Here is a 25,794-nt window from a genome sequence, read left to right as displayed (position 1 = left end):
AAGCTGGGCCCATCTTATTCTGTAACGTGGACTTCAGGGTCCAGCCAACTCCCCAGTCGGGGCTTCTCCTGCTCGGAATGTCTTTTGGCCAAGTCCGAGGTTGTCCAGGGTCAGGGTGTGGAGAAGCAGTTCCTACACGTAACCTGCAGGTGGCACCAGAGCATCGCGGGAGCCGAGGGTTCCGCTCCAGCCTTCCTGGAGCCCCGGGCAGGGCGGGGTAGGGCGAGGCAGAGGTGGTGCACGCGGCTCAGCTGGGCAGGGGCACGGGACTGTGGGCCAGTCCACACGGTTTAAAATGGACACATGGGTCTTCTGGCTAATTTCCTCTCTTTGGTAGGGTGATCATAAGCTTTATCATCGAAATCCAGACACTTCGGAGAGTGAAAGGGGCACTATAATAATTGCACCGGGACAGCAGACATAAGCTTAGCTGTACCTTGTTGCTGGGTAACTTTGGCCTAGTCTCGCCCTCCTCAGAGCCTGGATGGTCTGAGAACGTATGGTCACCCTACTGTCTGTCACTTTTCCTTCCTTGTTTCTATTCTTTTAAATTTTTTTTTTTTTTTTTTTTTTTTCCTTTTTAAACACAGCATTCTCTTTTCCCGAGCACCACTGTCTTTGAAAATGCCTTTGCATTCGGGATATTTTCTACCAGGCAACATCTGCTTTCACATCTTGAGTCTGAACAGTCTCTCTGAACCCACCCCAAAGGCTGGTTTTAGCTTCTGGTCAGAAGATTCTGTTCCTGGCTTGCCATCCCCATGACTCAAGAATTAAAGGTGTCAGACATGGAACAGTGACCCTTATCTCAACTTTGGTACCTCTTTGCTAAATTTATCCCTGCAAATTTGTGTTTGTTTGTTCGTTTGGTTGTTTTCTGAGACGGAGTCTCATTGCCCACGCTGGAGTGCAGTGGGGCAATCGGGTCACTGCAACCTCCGCCTTCCGGTTCAAGTGATTCTCATGCCTCAGCCTCCCAGGTAGCTGGCACTGTAGGCACCCACCACCATGCCCGGCTGATTTTTGTATTTTTAGAAGAGATGGGGTTTCACCCCGTTGGCCAGGCTGGTCAGAAACTCCTGACCTCTGGTGATTTGCTTGCCTCAGCCTCCCTAAGTGCTGGGATTACAGGCATGAGCCACTGTGACTGGCTGTATTCCTATAATTTTGTTCTAAGTGCTCATGTCCTTTGTCTCTTTGAATTTACGTATATTGGTTTATTGAATTGCAAGTAGACAAGTCCCATTAAGCACAATTCTTGTATTTCCAAGATCATCTCATTACTCCATTCAACCCCAAATTAGCATGCCATTTATCCCCTTGTTTCTGAACCCTCTTCACTTAATAGTCTCATAAACATCCATCCATGGCAAAAAGGACTCTAACTGTTCTCACTTCCATTTTTAGTTGATTCATTGCTATCCAAGTAATGATTTGTCTGGGGGAGTCAGTAGAGAATTGTGCCCTTAAATTTATTTTAATAGTTGGATTCTGTTAGTTAATATCTGTCTCTGTCATGCTCACATCGCAACAAATGACTATGGGTTTCTATCTCAACCTAAAATCTAGGTTAGAAATTTGGTTTTATGTGAATAAGATATTAATAGATAATGTGAGAAAAAATTAACTTACTGAAACTTTTCTCAGCTAAGAATGACACTCATGGTCACAAATATGTATGTATGCAAGTGGAAAACTGGGCTGTAAATATATAAACTCTTAAAATACTATGTTTAGAGACAAGATTTTTCTTTTTTCTTCTTTTTTAGTAAAGTATATTTGCTATGGTTGGAATGATTGTGTCTCCTCCAAAATTCATGTTGGAACTTAAACCCCAGTGTGATAGCATTAAGAGGTGGAGTCTTTAGGAGATGACTAAGTCATGAGGGAGGAGCCCCCTCATGAGTGGGATTAGTGACCTTATGAAAGGGCTTGAGGACGCTACCTAGCTCAGTTTTCTTCTTTTGTTTTTCTGTCCTTTCCACCATGTTAGAACACACTGTTCAAAGTGCCATCTTGGTGGCACCCAAAACATGGCAAAATCTCACATGATTCCATGGATTCGTTTCGCCTGTTCTTGAACTTCATGTAAATGGTATCATTCAGTATGTGCGCGTTTGTGGCTGGCTTCTTTCATTCAACATAATCCTGTGAGATTTAGCCTTGTTTTGGGTACTGGTAGTTGTTGATTTTTCTGGTTGTGTAGTTTTCCGTATTTCATTTATTACCCTTCTACTTTTGGCTGTAACTCAGTGTCTTGTGGGGTCTATTTGTCCTTTTTAGCTAGACTGATATTGAACATCTTCTTATCAATGGAGCTTCAGAAATTTTTAGAAGACAAAAGCCTAATAAATCCAAGCCCCCCAATCTTAAGCCAAGCTTCCTTCTCACGCCTGCTTAGTTGCTCTTCTTCATGTAGTATTTTTTCCCTCACAAAACTGATGGAAATTAAGAAACCCAAAAGCTCTTCATCATGTTATCAGCTTAGGGACTCTTGTTATCTGAGTAACAGGGTAGATATTTATAATCTGAAAGGTTAGAATAACTATAGCAAACATTTATATAGCAATAACTGCTGTTCAAAGTGCTCTATATATATTATTTTCCTCAAAACAACTCTGTGAAATAGACACTATTATTGTCATCCCTACATTTTAGATGGAGATATTGAGGCACAGCAAGACCATGTAACCTTGCCAAGGTAATAGAGCCAGGACTTGAACCTGTGTTTTCTGGTTTTAAAGCCTGCACCCTTCACCACCACACCATATTGTGTAGCACGATACTTCCTGTGATTAAAGTGTTTTATTAGCTTGGGAGTATTTTCTGAATAATTTGAATCTTATAAATTTGCTTCAAAGAATACAAGTAAATTGAACTGAAAGATCTAATATAGAATGTGTGGCATTCGTGAATAAATTATAGTACTTTCTGGTTTTAAATAATAATTATTTGCTTATCTTGTGATTTTTGTCGGCAGGGCTGCAATGTGCTTGCCTCATTTTCCTTCTCTTCAATAGGAGGAGATGGGCTCAGAGACAGGCACAATTTATCATCAAATCTGATCACACTTTCTCTCACCATCTGGAAGCTGGAGATAGGTTTGTGAAATCTTGCTTGAGAAAGAGTTGAATGCCACTTGTAGCATAATGAGTTTAAGAAAAATGATTTTACTAGCCAGTTCTGTTGCACAGAGTCCTGCAAGTTTTGGCGATTAACATATGCGATCGACAGTTTCTCACAAAGATTATCAGGGTTCTAGAGGAAATTATCTTGCAGTTTTATTCTGCTGCTAAAGTGCTATATTTCTTTATAGATGAACTACTTAATTCTTGATCACTTGTTTTTCATTAGACATTTCTCTGCCTCTTTATGCGGTGCTTTATGTCTTTTTATGTCCAACCCCAGGTTTCTTCTTCTAATTGCAAGAAGATCATTGAAATTTTCTCTCTCTCAAACTCCTAGGCTCAAGTGATCCTCCTTCATCTGCCTCCTGAGTAGCTGGCATTCCAGATGTGCATCACTGAACAGATACACACATATACAACCATACTTATAGACACAGAAACATCCACATATATACACAAACACACAGAGACATACACATATCCACACATACTCATTAAATATACATTTACACACACAAACACACATGTGCACACACACACACATATACACACCTTGTTTCCATCTTCTTCTCAGGACTTGGGGTGCTAAGAGAGTGGAAAGAGTCTTGTACCATGAGTCCAGGATCGACTGTGCAACCTTGCCCAAGTGTCTTCCCTCTTGAGATCTTGTTTATAATAATAAACATCCTTACCCACCAATTAGGGTTATTTTGAAGATAAAACAGAAAGGATAATAGAGTGATGGCATGTTGTACAGTTTCAAATAAAAATTAACCTTGACCAAAAAGAGGACTGTCCTTTGTCCTAGACTCCTGGGAGGTAGTCTTCAATGTGTAATGCCTGACAGGAGTATCTTTGCCTGGGGGTCTTGGGTCATAATGGATAGTCTAATAATGAGATTTAGGGTGGGGTCTAGCCAGGCCAGGAATACCTACTAGGAGATTTAGAGTCCAGGCTTTAGGTCACCCCTGGAAGGACTGGAAACTGAAAACTGAGAAGATCCACGTGGACAATCAAGCATGCCTCTGTGATGAAGTTCCAGTAAACACCTTGAACACTGAGGCTTGAGAAAGCCTCTCTGCCTTGGAATACTCCATGTGTATTGGCACATATCAAAGCCGGGAGGGTAATGCACTGCTAGACTGAGAAGACTACAATAAATACCTAACTCTTCAATGCTCAGGCATTGAATATCCACAAACATCAAGACCATCCAGGAAAACATGACCTCACCAAACAAACTAATTAAAGCACCAGGGACCAATCATAGAAAAACAGAGATATGTGACCTTCCAGACAGAGAATTCAAAATAGTGGTTTCAGGGAAACTCAAAGAAATTAAAGATAATACAGAAAAAGAATTTGGAATTCTATCAGATAAATTTAACAATGAGATTGAAATAATTAAAAAGAATCAAGCAGAAATTCTGGAGATGAAAAATGCAATCGACAATAAATAATGCATCAGAGTCTCTTAATAGTGGAATTGATCAAGCAGAAGAAAAAATTAGTGAGCTTGAAGACAAACTATTTGAAAATATACAATTAGAGGAGACAAAAAAATTTAAAAGAATGAAACACACTCACAAGATCTAGAAGTAGTCTCAACGGGCAAAGCCAAGAGTTCTTGGCCTTAAAGAGGAAGTAGAGAAATAGAGGTAGAAAGTTTATTCAAAGGGATAATAACAGAGAATAAATATTCAAGTACAAGAACATTATAGGACACCAAGCAGATTTAACCCAAAGAAAACTACCTGAAGGCATTTAATACTCAAACTTCCAAAGGTCAAGGATAAAGAAAGGATCCTAAAGCAGCAAGAGAAAAGGAACAAATAACATACAATGGAGCTCCAGTACATCTGGCAGCAGACTTTCAGTGGAAACCTTACAGACCAAGAGAGAGTGCCATAATATATGTGATGGGCTGAAGGAAAAAAACCTTATACCCTAGAATAATATATCCAGTGAAAATATCCTTCAAACATGAAGGAGAAATAAAGACTTTCCCAGACAAACAAAAGCTGAGGGATTTCACCAACAGCAGACCAATCCTACAAGAAATGCTAAAGGGAAGTCTTCAATCAGAAACAAAAGGACATTAATGAGCAATAAGACATTATCTGAAGGTACAAAACTCACTAGTAATAGTAAGTACACGGAAAAACACAGAGTATTATAACACTGTAATTGTGGTGTGCAAACAACTCTTATCTTAAGTAGAAAGACTAAAAGATGAGGCCGGGCACAGTGGCTCACGCCGGTAATCCCAGCACTTTGGGAGGCAAGGCAGGCAGATCACGAGGTCAGGTGATTGAGACCATCTTGGCTAATACAGTGAAACCCCATCTCTACTAAAAATACAAAAAAAAAAAAAAATTAGCTGGGCGTTGTGTCATGTGCCTGTAGTCCCACCTACCTGGGAGGCTGAGGCAGGAGAATCACTTGAACCCAGGAGGTGGAGGTTGCAGCGAACCGAGATGGCACTACTGCACTCCAGCCTAGGTGACAGAGTGAGGCTCTGTCTCAAAAAAACAACAACAAAAACTAAAAGATGAACCAAACAAAAATAATAATTACAACAACTTTTCAAGACACAGTACAATGAGAAACAACAAAAAGTTAAAAAGCAGAGGGACAAATTTAAAGTGTAGAGTTTTGGTTAGTTTTCTTTTTGCTTGTTTATTTCTTTGTTCCTTATTGCAAGCAGTGTAAAGTTAACAATTTAAAACACTGGGCGATAAGATAGTATTGCAAGCCTTGTGGGAACCTCAAATAAAAAAACACACACACACTCAATTAATACACACACACAAAAGCAACAAATTAAATCATACCACCAGAGAAAATCACCTTCACAAGAAGAAAGACAGGAAGGAAGGAAAGAAGAAAGAGAAGACCACAACCACCAGAAAACAAATAGCAAAATGGCAAGAGTAAGTCCTTACAGATCAATAATAACCTTGAATGTTAATGGACTAAACTTACAATCAAAACTGTTATGGAAAGAACTGTTAGGAAAAGCCGTTCTCCCCGTCCCCACACACACCATTTTTCATCAACTCTAGATGAGGTAAGGGCCCCCAGATGCCTTAGGCGTAGCATTCTTTGGGGTGAAGTCCCTTCCTGCTCAGAGTCTAAAAACAAGTAGTGACACTGTTTCTGCCTAATAGACCTTCAGTCTCCAGAGTGGAGAATCTGCCTTTGTGTGGGGTCTTAGTAAGAAAAGCTAGGAGCCAGATCGGATCCTCTCTCGCCCTGCTGCAGCCAGGGAGTGTGTATGTGACTTAGACTCAGCCAACCAAATGCTCTTTCCTTGTACGTGGACATTTGGGTGAGAAGGGCAGGGAAACACAGATGGCTGCAATACCACCAGAGGTCGTGGGGTGGGCAGGCTGAACCGTTTCTGTTAAGAGACTGTTGTTGTGGTTCTTGGGGCCTTCCTCTTTGTTTCTCGGTTCTTAACTGTTCTCAAGCCTGATCCATCAGCTTCCTTCTATTCTGTCAGTTCCCTGACAGTCTTTCAATAGATCTCTTTTACTTAAGTTAGCTAGATTAGTTCTCCAGCTTTTAACCAAGAATGCTTCCTGGTGGAACCGAGCCTTTCTCACCCCTGTGGTTTGGCCAACAGAGAAAGGAATCTCTTGGGGGAGCAACCTTGAACTTGGCTTTGTTTCCAGGCTTGCCTCACTGTGGCAGGCTGGTCTTAGGGTACTGCCTCAGCTACCAGGGCCCTTCTCAGTGGGATCATTATGCCATATATTGATCTTAAGTGTGACTTCCTCTCTGTCTCATGTAGGATAGGTCCTTAACACTGGCAAGAACTAACCTCCCAGAATCAGACACAGAGGAGACAGCTTCTCTAGGACCCTTCAGTGACAAGCTAGTGCCAGTTCTTGTGGTCAAGGGTCGACATGGGTTAGGAACAGAGAGGTAAATGAACTCTTGGGCTGCTGGAAATTTCCAGCTGTGCATCCCCACCCTCCCCTGCATCTTTTCTCTTTTGTGTAAATTTCCATTCCTGATAAGGATGGACATGTGGGGAAACTCATCTTTGTTAACACAATGTCATCCCCCAAATATCACTGGAGGGGTTGTGGCCTGGAGTTCTGCATCCAGGGGCTTAGTGCAGACTTCTCAGGCTGGCATGGAGGTGGTGCTGTTTGCATGTGGTCAGTCTGGACTGATAAAGATACTACCAGGGTACTGGATAAGATTCACTAGCTAAACCTCACTATGCATCTCTGTATTTGGATTAAAGAGGTTAGTTAGTGAAAAACAGGTGAATTTCACTTCTTTGGAGTGGTGCAGAGGATTTTCTAACACAAAACTCAGACGCTATAAAAAGACAAGATTAACAAATTGATTGCATAAAAACTTCAAATTTCTATAACAGAAAACAAAAAGCAAACTGAGAAATAGTAGCAACTATTGCGTCAAAGAGATAATTTTCTTAATATACAAAGAGCTCTTACAAATAAATCCAATTAAAAATGGGAAAAGGACTGGGCATGGTGACTCATGCCTCCCAGCAATTTGGGAGACCAAGATGGGCAGATCTCTTGAGGTCAGGAGTTTGAAACCAGCCTGGCCAACATGGTGCAACCCTGTCTCTACTAAATTAGCTGGGCGTGGTGGTGCAGGCCTGTAATCCCATCTACTCAGGAGGTTGAGGCAGAAGAATCACTTGAACCCGGGAGGTGGAGGTTGCAGTGACCCGAGATTGTGCCACTGCAGTCTAACCTGGGAGACAAAGCAAGACTCTGTCTCAAAAAAAAAAAAAAAAAAAAAGGCAGTTATTTCACTGCATGTGCCTCCAGTAATTGCTCTGTGCAAAATATACAACTATTCCATCACAGGCCATTAAGGGTGCCTCTCTCCATTCTGAGATTTTCCACTTGAGTTTCTAGGCAGTTTCTCACCTGTTTTCAAGCAGGGTTCGGGCAACCATTTCTTCAACAGCGCCAGCCCTAGGAACACCAAGATACAGGCCATCCTCCCACTCCCTGGCACCCTCCGTTCCCCCATGCTGAGAATGACAGGTAAGTAACATGGTGGTCGGTACTAAAATGGAGAGTCAGTCGGATGCAGTGGCTCACACCTGTAATTCCAGCATTTTGGGAGCCTGAAGAGGGAGGATGGCTTGGGCCCAGGAGTTCCAGGAGACTGGGCTCAAGCAAGGAATTCAAGGAGAGAGATAAATCTATTTATCTATCTATCTATCTATCTATCTATCTATCTATCCATCTATGTATAGATATATATATAAATATATCTTGTCTCTCTCGCGCGCGCTCTCCCTCTCTCTCTCTCTATGTGCGTGTGTATATATATAGACACATAATTTTTTTTAAATAAAATTTAAAAGACGTCCAACAGGTGTGCTGGAGCAGTGTCTCTGCCTAGGGAGGTGATGACAGGGCAGGCTCCACCCAGGAGGAGCTGAAAGAATGGGAGTTCCGTGGCAGAGGAGGCGGGCAGAGCTTTTCTCCAAACACAGGTATACCACGTGCGAAAACAAAGGGGTATGCGAAGGCCGGGTGCATGTGTACAGCTGCAAACTGGGAAAGAGGCCCCAGGCTTGGGCGATGACGGTTTTTTCCTTCATGGATTCCCTTCCTGCCCAGGGTCCTCTCTCGCTGGTCGGGGGCGCCTAACAATAATCCTTGCCACGGGTTCGTAGCTGAAAACGACCTTCAAGTTCGTCCATCCACCTTTCAGATTTTATAGACAAATACACAGAGGACTTAGAGAAGTGAAACGGCTTGTCTCAGGTCACAGCTCTGGCCAACACTGGGGTCCTGACGGCCAGTCTGCGGATTTTCCTGCCTCTGGCCTGCGGGCACTGCGCAGGCTATCAACTGCACCCCTGCTCAGGGGACCTTGGTCCGGTTCGTCTCCGGGCGGACTACGTCTCCCACAATGCGTTGGGCCCAGACTCCTTCCCGCCCTCCGGCTTTGGGTGCTGTCTCCGCCAATAGAAAGGCAGAATTCCCAGGGCCGTTCTCGGCAGCCAATGAACGCGGCGGTGGGCGGACCTGTCCCGCCCAGGACTCTCCGTGCTCCACGGGCTTGAGCCAGAGTGCAAGGGGCCGGGTCGATTGTTTAGCATATCATCAGAAAGGCCGGGGGCACTTTTGCACGTGGAGCAGCCGCCACCGCAGGACCTGGTATCCCGAGAGGTGACCTGGAGAGGCAGGTCTGGAGCCGCGCGGACCCCGGGCAGTAGACCGAGGCAAGGGAATAGCGGGCCTGGAGCCAGCTGCCGGCAGCCCTGCTTGGGCTGGGGCATCTGGGTCGCCCTTCGTGTCCCGCGGGCCCGGGCAGCCTCGATTTAGGCGCCCGGCTGCGCTCCGCGAACCATCCCGGACGCTTCTCCTTGGTGGAGCGCTCCTTGCCTCTCCTACCTGGAAGCGCAGACTTTGGACGGGAAGGGACATTCGACGACATCCCGCGCAGCCTACGCGTTTTACAGATGGGGAAACTGAGGTTCAGAAGGGACGTGTGATGCCCCAAGTCAGACGGCAACTTAGCTGACCGGGCACAGTTTTCCCAGGCTCCCAAGTAGGAAGGGTTCTCTTTTACCATATGCCACTCTTTCTTCTAGTCATTTGAGTAAAATACATGTTGAGAGCTTCAGTTTTCCCAATAGCTTTTTCTTTCTATCTTTCTTTCTTTTTAAGCTTTTTTTTCTACTTTCCCCCCACCTTTTTATTGAGGGGGATTGTCATCTGAGTCTTTATGATGTAGTAATTTTTAATTTTTTTTTTTTTTTTCTTTTTGTAGAGACGGGGTCTCAAGCTGTTGCCCAGGCCAGTCTTCAACTCCTGATGTCAAAGGGGTGTGAACCACAGCAACTCCATCTTAAATAGGAGCTGGGTAAAATGAGGCTGAAACCTATTGGGATGCATTCCCGGATGGTTAAGGCACTCTAAGTCACAGGATGAGATAGGAGGTCAGCACAAAATATGGGTCATAAAGACCTTGCTGGTAAAACAGGTTGCAGTAAAGAAGCGGGGCAAAATCCACCAAAACCAAAATGGTGACGAGAGTGACCTCTAGTCCTCCTCACTGCTACATTCCTACCAGTGCCATGACAGTTTACAAATGCCATGGCAATGTCAGGAAGTTACCTTATATGGTCTGAAAAGGGGAGGCATGAATAATCCACCCCTTGTTTAGCGTATCATCAAAAAATAACCATAAAAATGGACAACTGGCAGCCCTCAGGACTGCTCTGCCTATGGAGTAGCCATTCTTTTATTCCTTTGCCTTCCTAATAAACTTGGTTTCACTTTGCACTGTGGACTTGTCCTGAATTCTTTCTTGTGTGATATTCAAGAATTCGCTCTTGGGATCTGGATCCGGACCCCTTTCCTGTAACACTGGCCTCAAGCCGTCTTCCTCTTCAGCCTCCCAAAGTGCTGGGATTACAGGCATGAACCACAGTACCTGGCCTAAAAATAATTTTGTATTGCTTTCGTAATATTTATTTTAAGTCGTTTGCAATTCCACTGCTCTCGATATTTTCTAACTGCCATCTGGTTCTTTTTTCCTGTGTATGAGTTCATTTTTAAAGGGAATTGGGGACTTACTGTGTCTGTGGTTTTTCTGCCTTGCTGGTTTTGTGTTTATCCATTATTTAATTAATTAATTTATTTATTTATTTTTTTTTTTTGAGACAGAGTCTCACGCTGTCTCCCAGGCTAGAGTGCCGTGTGCAATCTCTGTTCACTTCAATCTCTGCCTTCTGAGTTCAAGCAATTTTTCTGCCTCAGCCTTCTAAGTAGCTGGGATTAGAGGTGTGCACCACCACATCCAGCTAATTTGTGTATTTTTAGTAGAGACAGGGTTTCACCATGTTGTTTAGGCTGGTCTCAAATTCCTGACCTTGTGATCCACCCGCCTGAGCCTTCCAAAGTACTGAGATTACAGGCGTGAGCCACCATGCCCAGTGACGTTTATCCATTATTTTCATATCAGAAGGATTATCTTAAATCGTTAGTGATTAGTAATCTTTGTGAGTATAATTTTTAAAATATTAAAAAATACATATAGTATAATGCACAGATGTTAAATTTCATGTTTGCTCTTATGCAACCATTGCCAAATCAAGATATCGAAAATTTCCAGCATCCCAGGTGACTCCTTTGAGCCCCTTTCCTGTCATTACCACCCAAAGGTAGCCTTTATTATACCACAGTTTCTGATATGTGCTACTATACGGATGTGCTGTAGTTTATTAGCCATTCCCCTGCTGGTGGATTCTTAAGGACTCAATTTTTTGGAATTAGAAATGATGTTGTGGTTTTGTGTCCTTGCAAATAAATTTCTTTTTGCAAAGATGGGTTTTTGTTGTTGTTATATATAAAGTTTTGGTGCCGCAAAAGAAATAGCACTCTAATATAAAATTTTCTTTTGAATTTTCAGCAAGGCAAGTTACTTCTATAGAAGGGTGCGCCCTTACAGATGGAGCAATGGTGACCACACACTTGGACCAGGGAGAGGAAGGGGTTCTTATCCCTGACACACATGGCCCTTGCTGCTGTGTTGTTCCCCTATTGGCTGGGGTTAGACCGCACAGGCTAAACTAATTCCGATTGGCTAATTTAAAGAGAGTGACAGGGTGAGTGCTTTGGCGGGAAAAAAATGGTTATGCAGGGTAGAGAATGAGTCAGGGTGGAGCAGGTAGCAGGTAATCTGAATGAGTCAGGGTGGAATAGGCAAAAAAGGTTGCTTTGCAAGGAAGTTAAGTTTAAAAGTAGAAGGCAAAGAATTGAACATACTGACATATTGATTCTTTGAAGATAAATTTGGAATTTATATCTAACATTTTTAAGATAAATTACTGAGTGGCCAAAACTGGATTGGAGATGTATGAGCATGTCTTAATCTTCATAAAGTATGGTAATAATGCCGTTGAGATATTGCCTTTCTTCCAATGAAGCTCAAAGTGCTTTGATATCTGATCCACTGCTAATCCTTAAGATGCCCCCGTAAGAATAAAAAGATTAGTGTTATTATCTCTCTTTATTCAGTGGTCACTGAGATTGAGTGACTAAGTTGTATGTTAGGTCAAGGTCACACAGTGCAAGTCAGAGCTGACTTAGGAGAGTCCTCAGTATTTCAGTCATGGGTTTTTCTGGGGACTTTGCATTTCTGATACTCATTCTCTGGTGTTTTGGAAGGAACAATGCTGTATTTTTTTGTGCTTGTGATACTTATTTTTTTTTCTTTTTGAGACTGAGTCTTGCTCTGTTGCCCAGGCTGGAGTGCAGTGGCGTGGTCTTGGCTCACTGGAACCTCCACCTCCCAGGTTCAAGTGATTCTCTTGCCTTAGCCTCCTGAGTAGCTGGGACTATAGGCGCATGCCACCACACCCGGCTAATTTTTGTATTTTTAGTAGAGACAGGGTTTGGCCATGTTGGCCAGGCTGGTATCGAACTCCTGACCTCATGATCTACCCATCTCAGCCCCCACAAAGTGCTGGGATTACAGGCGTGAGCCACTGCACCTGGCCACTTGTAATACTTCTTAACTTCTCTTACCACAGAGAGAGGTGTTTTCAGGAATAAGTCATTTTTCCTTTAAGAGCAACAGGAAGCATCTGTTGGTTTGCATATGTAAGGACCACCTGGTGGTCTGACCTGGGCTCTTGTGAGTTAGATTGCTTTAGGACAGTCTACTTAGTGATTATGTTTCTCTTTTTTGTTTCTCAGCAGGACTACTTGTTGCGATTTGAGGAGGGAGGTGTCTTACCCCAGAGCCTGGCTGGAGAAGACTGAGGTTCAAGGCTTGAAGCCTAAGTGATTGCCCCAGGACCTTGGATGATGGCCACAGAGATATCGAAAGTGACCACTCCGCTGAGCCCCTTGGTCCAGGTGCCTCAAGAGTGTAAGAGTTAAAGAAAGAGTAAAAAAAAAAAAACCATGAACTACGGCTAGACACTTAAAGACAGGTTTACTTTAGATAAAACCTGAGAGGGGCTTCTGGCCAATTTCAGTCAGGAGCCCTTTCTCTTCCAGACTAAGAGTATATATTGGTTTTAGGGTGAGGGTGCTTATCACAAGCTTGGAATGTTTCTGTGTGGGGCAGAAGTTTTGGCAGGTTTGGAACGTCTCTGGGCAGAAGGGAGGTTATCTTGGGGCTGGCATCTTTCCGGCAAGAGGTGGGTTATCTCAGGACTAGCATGTCTCTGGTTGGGAAGGAGTTTTGAATGTTTCTGGTGAGAGATGTTAGTTTGTGGCTTATGGTCATGCTGACCTTAGCCATTAGGCTGATGCCCTTTGGATTTAGGTTTTTGATTGGATTTAGAATAGGCTTGCCCAAGATGGCGATACTCCTGCTCTGTCAAAGAGGAAGAAAGACAAGAGGAGGAGGTCACCATAATGATCCTGGCGGATGACTCCTGGGTGCAGGTAGCTGTACTGCAGGAGGATAGCCCTCAGTCTGAGCCCTTTCCCCAGAGTGCCGGCAAGGGCAGCCCCTAGGCAGAGGCAACCAGAGGACTGCAGGATGTACTCGGCCACCTCTGAGAGCTCTGTCATCACTGGCTGAGGCCAGAGGTACACACCAAGGAGCAGATGTTGACTGTGCTGCCAAGGAAATTCAGGCTTGGCTGCAAGAGCATTGGCCTGAAAACAGTGAGGAGGCAGCAGCCCTGGTGGAAGACTTGACCGAGACCCTTCGGGACAGTGGTGAGATATACAACCTCATAGGGAGAGGATGGGAGCACCCTTCCAAGGTGGAGGAGTGTGTTGTTTCAGAGGAGAAGGTGGTGTCCAAGACAGAGTGGGGGACAGCGCCATCCCTCTGCTCTGTCTGTAGGCAGTCAGTGTATTCATCAGCCTTTTAGTGTCCTCACTGTGTGTAGTGTCAGCTCCAGAACTGTGGTGTAGGAGGGGCTTAGAGCTGCATTTGCATAGTAAGCACAGTTTTTACTTATATTTGGAGAGGTTGGAAAGCTGATGGAAGTTACACAGGGAGGAGCTGGAGACCCCTGCAAACCACACTCTGTCACCTTCACTTGGTTGTGCAAGAAACATCCAAATAGTTCCTGGAATTAGAGAAAACAATCTGATGTTTTCAAAGTGATTATTTTTATGAAACCAACATAAATGACAAGTAACCCAGCTAATGCCTAGAGACTTTCTGTGGTATGAAGTCATCCTGGGCTCTTAAAATAGTAATTGGAAACTTGAGCTCTTTGCAATAGTTACTCTATTTGTCTCCAATGTTACTAATAAGTGTTGGGATCCCGACCTGCTGTTTAACTGCCCTGTCTCCCTCCTGGTTTTCCGTTTTAAACTGGACTCTCTTGATCACCAAATATTTACTTTAGATGAACCTGTGCCAGTAGAGCTGTCTCAGGGTTCATAGGATATAGCTGTCTTTGTGCTGATGAGAACTACAGAAGTTCAGAGAAGGTAGCATGGAGTGGAGAGGTCAGGTCAGAGAAGGCTTCCTGGAGGAGGTGACACCAAAGCAGGAGGTTGTAGAAGGGGGTAGAATTTGGAAAGGCATAGGGCAAGGAGCAAGCAGCTGAGAGGAGCTGTGCTGAGCAGAGGCTGGGAAGGGCAGAGCCAAGGTAGTTTATACCTTTGGGTGACAGGAGAGCTGGCTGATTGGAGTGGCAAGTGTGTTTTTAGGAAGTGGTAGGAAGTAGAGTTTAGGGGAAGGGTGGGTGAGGGCTTGGACTGAATGTCATTGGCCTCAGCCGGTTCTTGAACTAGGGCCCAAGGGGCATGGGAGGAAGCGGAGTGTGGCAACAGGGTGTAGGTTTGATTAGGGTAGTGAGAGGTAGGGACAGGAGAGCAGCCGGGAAGCTGGGAAGGTGTGCAGTGATGGTGGTCAGCCCCAGATGGGACACATGTGAGAAAGAACTGAAAGTCACAATGGCTAGTATTTCCCAAGCTCTTTCTGCAAGGCAGGAAATATGCTTGGCATTTAATACGGAAAACTCATGTAATCTTCACCACCCTGGAAGATAAGCAGGATTATCACCAGAGATCCCTTAAGATCGCTGTCTTTGTACCAGGCAAAACCAAGATTTGAATGCATGTGTCTGAAGACATAGCCCATGTTTTAAGCATTTTGTCACATGCATGATTTTTTTTTTGAGACAGAGTCTTGCTCTGTCGCCAGACTGGACTGCAGTGGCATGATCTCAGCTCACTGCAACCTCTGCCTCCTGGGTTCAAGTGATTCCCCTATCTCAGCCTCCCAAGTAGCTGGGACTACAGACGTGTGCCACCACGCCCGGCTAATTTTTTGTATTTTTAGTAGAGACGGGGTTTCACCATGTTGGCCAGGATGGTCTCAGTCTCCTGACCTCATGATCCGCCTGCCTCAGCCTCCCAAAGTGCTAGGATTACAGGCGTGAGCCACTGCACCTGGCCTGTCACATGTATGATTTTAAGTGACAGTTCCTACTGGGTGTTGGAAGGAGGGGATGCAGATGGAATTAAGACAGTGGCTAACTCCAGAGCATCTGGCCTGGAGGATTCAGAAGAGAGAAGAGAAGAGAAGGAAACTGAAGGGGGTTTAGGGCAGAGACTGTGACAACTGCCAGGGACTGGGAGAATGAGTAGAGCTGCCCTCTGGCAAAAGGGACTGATGCCGAAGGCCCGCAGTGACCCAGCCCTGCCCTGGGCACCTTCATGCCTGTCTCACTAAGAAGCCTGTGAGTGGCTGGCATTGTCATTTCACAGATAGGAAATGCAAGTTCAGGAAGCTCATACGGCTGTTAAGTGATGGAGCCGGGAGTCAAACTCAGACCTGTCTCTTTCTGCATAGAGATCCCAGTTTTGGCCGGGCGCGGTGGCTCAAGCCTGTAATCCCAGCACTTTGGGAGGCCGAGACGGGCGGATCACGAGGTCAGGAGATCGAGACCATCCTGGCTGACACGGTGAAACTGCGTCTCTACTAAAAAATACAAAAAAACTAGCCGGGCGAGGTGGCGGGCGCCTGTAGTCCCAGCTACTCGGGAGGCTGAGGCAGGAGAATGGCATGAACCCGGGAGGCGGAGCTTGCAGTGAGCCAAGATCACGCCACTGCACTCCAGCCTGGGCGGCAGAGCGAGACTCTGTCTCAAAAAAAAAAAAAAAAAAAAAGAGATCCCAGTTTTGCTTGAAGCAAAGTACTTGATTTTCTTTGGCCCCGAAAAAAAAAAACTTTTAATTTTATTCTTCCTATTAAAATAAGCAAACTTTCATCCTATTTTACAGCTGTCTTTGCTTCCTTCCTAGTGGAGGTGACCAGTTTGTCATGAACTTTGGATCTGCAGTCAGATACTGTGGAGGAGAGAGTGGTGGAGGGCTGAGGAGAAGCCTCAGGTTATTATTTGGTTGGGGAGGCACAGAGCAGAGGTTCAGGTCTCAGCAGGCGTCAGAGGTGATTACAGCTCTTCCCACCTGGCTTGCGGCAGGGCCTCTGTGCCTTTCATCTTTCACTGGGCACCCAAGATGGGGCCCACTGGGGACCATCCCAGGTGCATGGGTTTGTCTGTCCCCGACTTCTGCCTCTGAGATTGTCTTTGTTGGTCTTTGTTTAACAAATGCCCCTGACCTTCCTCATGATTGCTCACAGGAGTCTGTGCATTTGTCTTCATTCCTTCTTAAACATTTACTCGACATAAGGCTGCTTGACCTCTATTCTAATTGTCCAGCTTGGGACCTTTGGACACATTCACCCAGCTTGGGATGTTTCCAGAACTGGTTAGACTGTAGTTGTTTAATGTTCATCTAGCAGGAACTTCTAGGCACTCACAATTCATGTATCTTCTAATTCTAATGAAGATCAGACCTATGTTAACAGTTTAAGTGGCAGAGCTTATCTCTATCTGTGAATGTTTCCTAAGGACATTTTACCTCCATACCCAGCCCTAATCCAGGCACTTGGTGTTTCTCACCTGAATTCTTGCAGCTGCTACCAAACAGCCTCAGCCTCTGCCCCTTCATTGTAGCTCTTTCACTCCTTCCTGAGTGATAGGGTGCTCCTGCTTAAAAACCATCATGAGCTTCCCATTGTCTACCAAATTAAGCATGACCTCCATGTTCTGCTTGGAGTCTGCGGCCCTATGGGACCTGGCCCAGACCTCCCCTGCAGCCTGCTCCTGCCCCCGGCCCCCCATGCTCTATCCCCACTCCATTCTAGACCAGATCTTGCTGTTTCTTGAACACAGCCTATGTTTTCTAGTATTCACCTTTTGCTACTGAATTTTTTTTTTTTTTTTTTTTTTGGGAAAGGGTCTTGCTGCATCCCCCAGGCTGGAGTGCAATGACTCTGTCTTGGCTCACTACAACCTCCACCTCCCAGGTTCAAGCAATTCTTCTGCCTCAGCCTCCTGAGTATGAGTAGCTGGGACAACAGGCACATGCCACCATGCCCGGCTAATTTTTGTATTTTTAGTAGAGAACATGTTGTCCAGGCTGGTCTGGAACTCCTCACCTCAGGTGATCCACCCACCTCGGCCTTCCAAAGTGCTGGAATTACAGGTGTGAGCCACCGTGTCCGGCCCTTGCTCCTGAACTTTTGGCTTGGAATAGCCTTGTCCCATCTCTGTGTGACAACATTCCAGCTGTTGTTTGAGTGCCAACCCTTGGAGATCCTCTTCATAAAGCGTTCCTTAAACCCAGTCCCTTTTCTTGGTCCCCAGTTCCACACCCCTGGGAGCACCTCTCATCACCTCTGCTGGAAGTCTTCTCCCCCAGAATATTTGGATTCTTTCTCTTGGCTTTGTGTCATAGTTAATCTTGTTTCCTGTTTATGTGAATACTTGTCTTATTTCGTGTAGGAACCTGTAAAATCCCAGAAGACAAGGAACCTGTCCTTTTTCCTCCCCTCTCCCTTTTCCCTTCTCTTGCTCATTCCACCACCTCTCTCTCTTTCTCGCACCCAACTCCCTCTTCCTCTCCCTCTGTCTCTAATATCACAAACCTCTGGACTCCGCCCTAGAACTCCTGAATCAGAAACTTCGAGGGTGATGCCCAGCACCCCTCTAAGTGATCCCGATTCAAACTCCAGTTTGAGAATCTCTGTGCTTGACCTCTGGTTCTCAAACTCAGCCGCACATTAGAATTACCTGGGGACCTGGAGTCCACTCCCAGGGATTCTGATTTTCTGATTTAATTGGTATGGGGTATTGCATGGGCAAGGGATTTTTGAAAGTGCTCCCGGTGGTTCTATTATGCAGCAAAGTGTAAAGACCACTGCCATAGAGCTTTGTTACCCAGGGGGTGGTCAGTGGGCCAGCAGCATCGGCTTACCTGGGACTTTGTTAGACATATGGACTGTCAATCTCACCCAGCCCAGCTGAAGTGAATTTGCATTTGACAAGATTTCCAGGTGATTCCTATGCTCTTTGAAGTTTCAGAAGCACTGCCCAGGAGAGGAATAGAGGTTATCAACTTCAAGCCTACTCTTGTCCAACAGTTGAGCAAAAGAGTCACAGCTGACCTCTCCAGCCATCCTCAGCATCATCTGGCTTTCAGCTGTCAGAGGCAACAGGTGATTTGTTTTGAGCTTGCTGCCCCAGCAAAATGCTCCCTTAATGATCACAAATGAACACATGCATTCATCTTGGTCAAATAAATAAATACGGTGTGTATACATGCAGACACATGCATACAGATACATATACACGTACACACAGCTAGAGACATTTCTTTTTCTTTTTTTTTTTGAGATGGAGTCTCGCTCTGTCGCCAGACTGGAGTGCAGTGGTGCGATCTCGGCTCACTGCAACCTCCATCTCCCGGGCTCAAGTGATCCTTCTGCCTCAGCCTTCTGAGTGCCTGGGACTACAGGCGTGTGCCACCATGCCCAGCTAATTTTTTGTATTTTTAGTAGAGACAGAGTTTCACCATGCTGACCAGGATGGTCTCGATCTCCTGACCTCGTGACCCACCTGCCTCAGCCTCCCAAAGTGCTGGGATTACAGGCGTGAGCCACTGCACCCGGCCTGAGACATTTCTTAATACAAATCTATATTTGTTTAAAAATATCTATGAACATTAAGTAGCAAATCTCTTTTAGGGAAACTGATAATTTCAGCAAATTCAGTAACCCTTCTGAAAATATGTTGTTAACTTATTTGTATAGTATAATCAAAAATATATATACTAGTGTCTAACTTACAAATAATATATTCTTGCAAAAATTCCCAACTTGGAAGTATTAATATACATTGATCTCTCCTCCTACATCCCTGCCCCCAAAAAGCCCACTTCTCAGGAGCAACCATTTGCATCCATTTTCCATTGGTGCTGTAACAAATTATCACAAACTTAGCGGCTTAAAAAAACAATACACACAACAAATTGATTATCTAGTCCTAGAGGTCAGAAATCTGAAATGGATCTCACTGGATGAAAATCAAGATGCTAGCAGGGATGAGTTCCTTTCTGGAACTCTAAGGGAGAATCTATTTCCTTGCCTTTTCTAGCCTCTAAGGCTGCCTGCATTCCTTGGCTTGTGGCTTCTTTCCATCTGCAAACCTGGCAATGGTGGTAGAATCTTTCTCCTACTATATCATTCTGAAATGACTCTTCTGCCACCCTCTTTCACTTCTAAAGACCCCTGTCATTACATTGGGCCCACCTGAATAATCTAGGCTAAGCTTCCCATCCCAAGATCTTAATTTAACCGTATCTACAAAGTTTCTTTTGTCATATAAGGTAACATATTTAAAGATTCTAGAGATTGGCCAGGCGCAGTGGCTCACGCCTGTAATCCCAGCACTTTGGGAGGCCAAGACGGGTGGATCATGAGGTCAGGAGATTCAGACCATCCTGGCTAACACGGTGAAACCCCATCTCTACTAAAAATATAAAAATTAGCTGGGTGCGGTGGCGGGTGCCTGTAGTCCCAGCTACACGGGAGGCTGAGGTAGGAGAATGGCGTGAACCCGGGAGGCGGAGCTTGCAGTGAGTGCAGATCGTGCCACTGCACTGCCTGGGGGACAGAGCGAGACTCTGTCTCCAAAAAAAAAAAAAAAAAAAGAGATTCTAGAGATTAAGATGTGGACATATTTGAGGGGCCATTATTCTGCTTACCAAACCATCACTAGGTATGTGTTTGGTGCATACCTAGGAAGACTTTTTGGTACATATTCAGTTATATTTGTATTTCAAAATCTTTTATCCAGCTACTTGGGAGCCTGAGGCAGGAGAATTTCTTGAGGCCAGGAGTTTGAGACTGTAGTGTGGTATGGTCATGTCTGTGAGTAGCCACTGCACTCCAGCTTGGGCAACATTAACAAGTCCCTGTCTCTAAAAAAATTTTTTAAATTTTTTTTTTTAATTACCAAAATGAGATTTCATACTATTCTGCTGCTTGATTATTATTACTTAACAGTATATAATGCATAGCTTTCCACATTGGACAAGATAAATCTATTAATATTTTAAAGGAAGATTTTCTTCTGAAATTTTTAGAAAACGTGGCCCTTTTTGGTCAGGCATGGTAACTCACATCTGTAATCCCAGCACTTTGGGAGGCCGAGGAGGGTGGATCACGAGGTCAGGAGTTCAAAACCAACCTGACCAACATGGTGAAACCCCGTCTCTACTAAAAATACAAAAAAGTTAGCCAGGCGTGGTGGCAGGTGCCTGTAATCCCAACTACTTGGGAGGCTGAGGCAGGAGAATTGCTTGAACCTGGGAGGCAGAGGTTGCAGTGACCTGAGATTGTGCCACTGCACTCCAGCCTGGGTGACAGAGCAAGACTCCGTCTCAAAAAAAAAGAAAGAAAGAAAAAAGAAAATGCGGTCTTTTTTTGTTGTAAAATAAATAAATCAGGGAGGGAAAAAGAAACCAGGAATCCTGCCTTAGGCTAAATGAAGTGAAAAATGAAAGTGGGAAGTTCAAGAGAAGTAGTCTCAACTGTTTGTATATGGCAGGTGAATGTGGTGTTTTAGGAAGCAGTTACTATCCAATTATGTTCTGCTTAGCTCTGGTGAAAATACTCATATGCTCCCTGTAGTGGGCATTTGTGGTTATTTTACTGCTTAGCATCCATTCCTCTTACCAACAGCATCTGACTTTCCTTAGAGAGAATTACACTCCCCAATGGATAACATTTTTGGGTGTGCCCTGCACATCTTCTAGCGAAGGTTGCCACATGACCCAAGCGAGGCCAATCAGATACTGCCTCTTTTAAACCTAAAATTTGGAATTTTTTTTTTTTTTTTTAATGGGACGGAGTCTGGCTCTGTCACCCAGGCTAGAGTGCAGTGGCACGATCTCGGCTCACTGCAACCTTTGTCTCCCAAATTAAAGCAATTCTCCTGTTTCAGCCTCCCGAGTAGCTGGGACTACAGGCACACGCCACCACGCCAGCTAATTTTTGTATTTTTAGTAGAAATGGGGTTTCACCATATTGGTCAGACTGGTCTTGAACTCCTGACCTCAGGTGATCCACCCGCCTAGGCCTCTCAAAGAGTTGGGATTATAGGCGCGAGGCACTGTGCCCAGCCTAATTTGGAGAAATTGACAATTAAAGAACAGTTGAAGTTTATGCATCCTCAAAATGGCTCTAAAATGATTAAAAACAAAGCAAGTACTCAGCAAAATATAAAACAAAACAAAAGCCTAAAACCAACATTGAAGCAGGTCTTCAGAATTGTAACAAAAAATAGTTGTAAGAATTGTTGGCTAGGCACAGTGGCTCATGCCTGTAATCCCAGCACTTTGGGAGGCTGAGGTGAGCAGATTGCTTGAGCCCAGGAACCAAAGACCAGTCTGGGCAACATAGTGAAACCCCATCTCTACAAACAATACAAAAGGCAAAAATGAAATGGGCACGGTGGTGTGCGCCTGTAATCCTAGCTAATCACGAGCCTGAGGTGGAAGAATCGCTTGAGCCCAGGAGGTGGAGGTTGCAGTGAGCCGAGATCGCACCACTGCACTCCAGCCTAGGCAACAGAGTGAGACTGTGTCTCCAAAAAAAAAAAAAAGAAAGAAAGAAAGAAAGAATTGTCAGTCTGTCTGCAGCATGGTAGATAAGAGCTATTTTGTTGAGATCTCTGGTTTTTATCACTGGGGTAAAAAGGTGAGGGTATCCTGGGAATTGCTCATGCAGTCCCAAAATACAGATAGCATTTAGGCATTGGTAACCAAACATTACAATTTGGGACACTAAGGTCTCTTTTGCACCCAAGCCATGGTGCCCACCTACCTCTGTACTCCGTAGCCAGGTCAGCTGAGTTGAACAGCTTTAGTCAATATCTGAGCTGGGTGAGGCTGGGTGAAAGAGCAACAGGTGAAAACAATTCCAGCAAGATACCGTCTATTCCTTAGAAATCAATTACTGAGATATCAAAAAGGAAAAGCAGCAGAATGCTTTGCCTAATTAAGCAGTTGAGTTTATAACTATTTGATAAAATAACAAAAGTAAATGCAGCGCATTTATCAGAGCCCTTGTTTGTAAACAGTGGGAACCCACGTTGGCTTACTTTGAGCGCCACAGAGGAACGAAGGGAGAGATACAAGAGGCACTCCCAGAAAGTGGGAGGAGAGAAGGACCAAGCCCCAGAAGACAGGGGGCACAGATTTGGCCAGTGGGATTCTCCAGCTCTAGAACTGAGGACTTGGCACTTTGTATCATGTGTCTGTACAATTCGACTTCATTCTTTCATACCAGCCTTCTCCATGTGGTGGAGGTACATGGCTGCTTCCAGACATCATCACTAGAATAGAAAGCTCTTCCTCCCTATGGAACTCCACTTCAGAATTCTGGGGAAGGCCTCTGATTCGTTTAGCTTTCATAGCCTCTATGAAAGACAGTGCTTGATGCATGGTAATTAACAACGTTCCTGCCCTGTGACTGAAACAGAGAGATCAGGGGTCCATAATTAGAAGTTCACACTAGAATCACATGATTGAAATGGAGAAAGGTAGAGAGACACAATTGATGTTCAACGAAGCCTGTAATATGGAGGCAAATATGCCATATTTGGGTATTAATAAGCCTATGGGAAGAAAGAATCTGGATATCATTTGGTTTCACAAACTAATATCCCATCAAAAGTGAAAACAAACAGGATGTATTCAACAAATATTTATATAGGTTCAAATGAGCAAAGCTTCTTTATTCCGATTTTTGACCACTCACTGACTTTTTCAGTATGCCACTGACATTTTTGTCTCTGCATGTGGAGGTCTTTCTAAATTTGTCTTAGTAATATCCCTCCTGGAGTGTTTCCTAATATGCAGGAGATAAAGAATTACTATACACTTGCCCTCAGCATGAATTTCTTCATAAGCTGGATTCCAAAGGGAATACTGCATCCATTACCAAAGTTAAAATACATGAGTCTATAGAGCTACACTTTGAAAATATTTAAAATACAAAATGATGTGTGCATGTATGTCTGAATGCAAATGTGTGTATGTGTATTTGCATATGTAAAAACTCTGCTGTAAAATGAAAAATAAAGGGCTGAGTATCCTAGATAGTTCAACAACTTTTAAAGGAAAACATACACCTATTAAATTTGACTTTTGATGTTTATTTTGCCTGCATCGTGAAAATGTTGATTTCGTTGGTCATAGTAGTTGGCCAATGACAGCAATTTCAAAATCATCCCTGGATAGTTGACAGCCTGCCAACCATTTCTACAATTATGAAAATATTCCTCTTTATATGATGTTAGGATGTACTGCTGCATTTTTTTCAAAGTTCAATTTCTTTATTTTTCATAAGCTAGTGAAAATAACTTTTAAAAATTGCTCTTCACATTTTTACTGCAGGTATCACCACAAATATGTATTATTTAGGCCTATCAACTGACAGCATATTACTTTTGTCAAGAAAATTACTAATATTTGTAGCAAATAAGAAATAAATGTAGACAGGCAAACTTATGATGAAAACTTACATCTTTGTTTGGGTTCCCCAAAACGCAGACTGAGATAAAGACTTGATTACAGATAGTTTATTTGGTGATCTCAGGAACTTCATGGGATGGAGTGAGGAAAGGGAGAGGAAGAAAGGAGAAAAGTAAAAAGGAGGTGCCTTAATTAGTAGGTTCCATTTTCCTAAGCCACTGGGGCTCACTTCCACTGGGGAGCCTCTGAGAAACCGTGTAGAATACGCCTCAGGAGGAATTCACTGAGGGATGGAGAAGTTGGGAGTGCTTATCTTCTAACTCTTGAACCTTATTGATTAAAGGTTAACCTTGGGGGCACTATGCCCTCAGCACTTCCAGGCTACTCTCACTACGGGCTGAGAAGGGCCTCAGCAGAGAAGCAGAGTTACGGCACTCGTGGTATGAAGATGTCAGTGTGTATGGACACGTTTGCAAGCTACGGGGGAACTAACAGGTGGGCCGTGGGCAGGGTGTCAGTAGTGACTACCGTGTTCACTCCTTGCTCTCAGCAGATCTTCTCATGCCCACCCTGAGTTTGCTCTGTTACTGACATTTCAGGGTTGTAGCTGGCTGCAATCCCCAAAAATGATTGAAAATAGAAGAATATGTGGAACAAGTCACAATCTTCACTGCTACAGCTGGTCCCAAGGCTATAATCTATACTCATCATCCCTCTGCTCCACCACCTCTTCTAGATTTCCCGAATCCTTGGCTAGCACTTCCACTAGTCATCGTTGCTTGCTCAGTGAATGACCGCACCTTTATCTCTGAGTGGTTGAGCCTTGATTACCTTGCCCTTGTCAGGCCATGGTTGCTTCACTTGCTTCTCTGCTATTATCATCAGGCATAGAAACACTAAGGGGTCCCCAAGTGAATCCCTCAAGTTCTAGACATCTTCCTCCTTGGGCCCATTGTGTAGCAGCAACTCCAACTCTTCAAGATAATCAAAGTCAGTCACCCCTACCAGTGTAATCATGCCCATTTTGCCTGCTGATCTGACAGCATGGAGATGCCCAAGTCCTCAGGTGACACTGTATTGATGCAGTGAAACACTTACTGTCTCCCTCTGTCCACACACCCTGAGACCAAGGCTTTTCATCAGGAAGAGCCTGAAGTTATAAGAATTAAAAACATAATTTCCACTAGTGGCTCAGAGGGAGTGTGTTTAAGTCCATCCTACTTTCACCCTTTAATTAGCGTTCCTGTGTATTCGAGATGCTGGGGAAACAGCACAGTGATTGCATATGGTGATCATTGGTTCAGCAAACATACTGCATCCTCAAGGACAATGACCCAGCCATGCGAGGTGTCATTTCTAAATTGATGCCTTAAGTGTTTACAAGGCTATTCAGATGCTTCCTCTGACCTCCTCAAAGCCAATAGTCTTCTGATACAATGGATCAGAGCATTACTCTCAAGGGTAGTTTTGGTTTGTTTTTGTTGTGTGTTTTTGTTTTTGCTTTTGCCTCAAGAATTCAAAGCAGCTCAGCAAGTGCTGTGCCTCTCTCTTAGTGGTAGGAAATGTAAAATATTCCTTCAGATAGGACGTCTCAACATACCTTTAGATCTTTGGGCCTCTAAAATACTCCCTGACGTGGCAGGCTTCCAGAACTTTGTAGGGTTTATCTCTCATCCTTCAGCATGAAGTATTTCAAGCCAGAATACTTGCTCCTTCCTGAAAACTAAGTCCAATTATTATTCTGTCATTAATATAATGGGCCAGGATGATGTTCTATAGAATGTCAAGATGATCAAGGTGACTGCAGACTATATTGTAACAGAAATGAGGAGCATTTAACA

General features: G+C 44.2%; 1 protein-coding gene and 1 pseudogene across 2 annotated transcripts in view; both read left to right on the top strand.

Annotated features, from left to right (window-relative positions):
* The window catches only part of SCAMP2 (secretory carrier membrane protein 2), a 551,928-nt gene that overhangs the window by 23,854 nt on the left and 502,280 nt on the right, over window positions 1–25,794 (top strand). The window lies entirely within an intron of this gene.
* On the top strand, window positions 12,953–16,702 carry LOC112627706 (annotated as a pseudogene).

This window comes from Theropithecus gelada, chromosome 7a, assembly GCF_003255815.1.
Source record: "Theropithecus gelada isolate Dixy chromosome 7a, Tgel_1.0, whole genome shotgun sequence".
NCBI classification, from domain to species: Eukaryota; Metazoa; Chordata; class Mammalia; order Primates; family Cercopithecidae; genus Theropithecus; species Theropithecus gelada.
The sequence above is the reverse complement of the archived record's forward strand: the minus strand, read 5'-3'. Positions and strand labels throughout refer to the sequence as shown.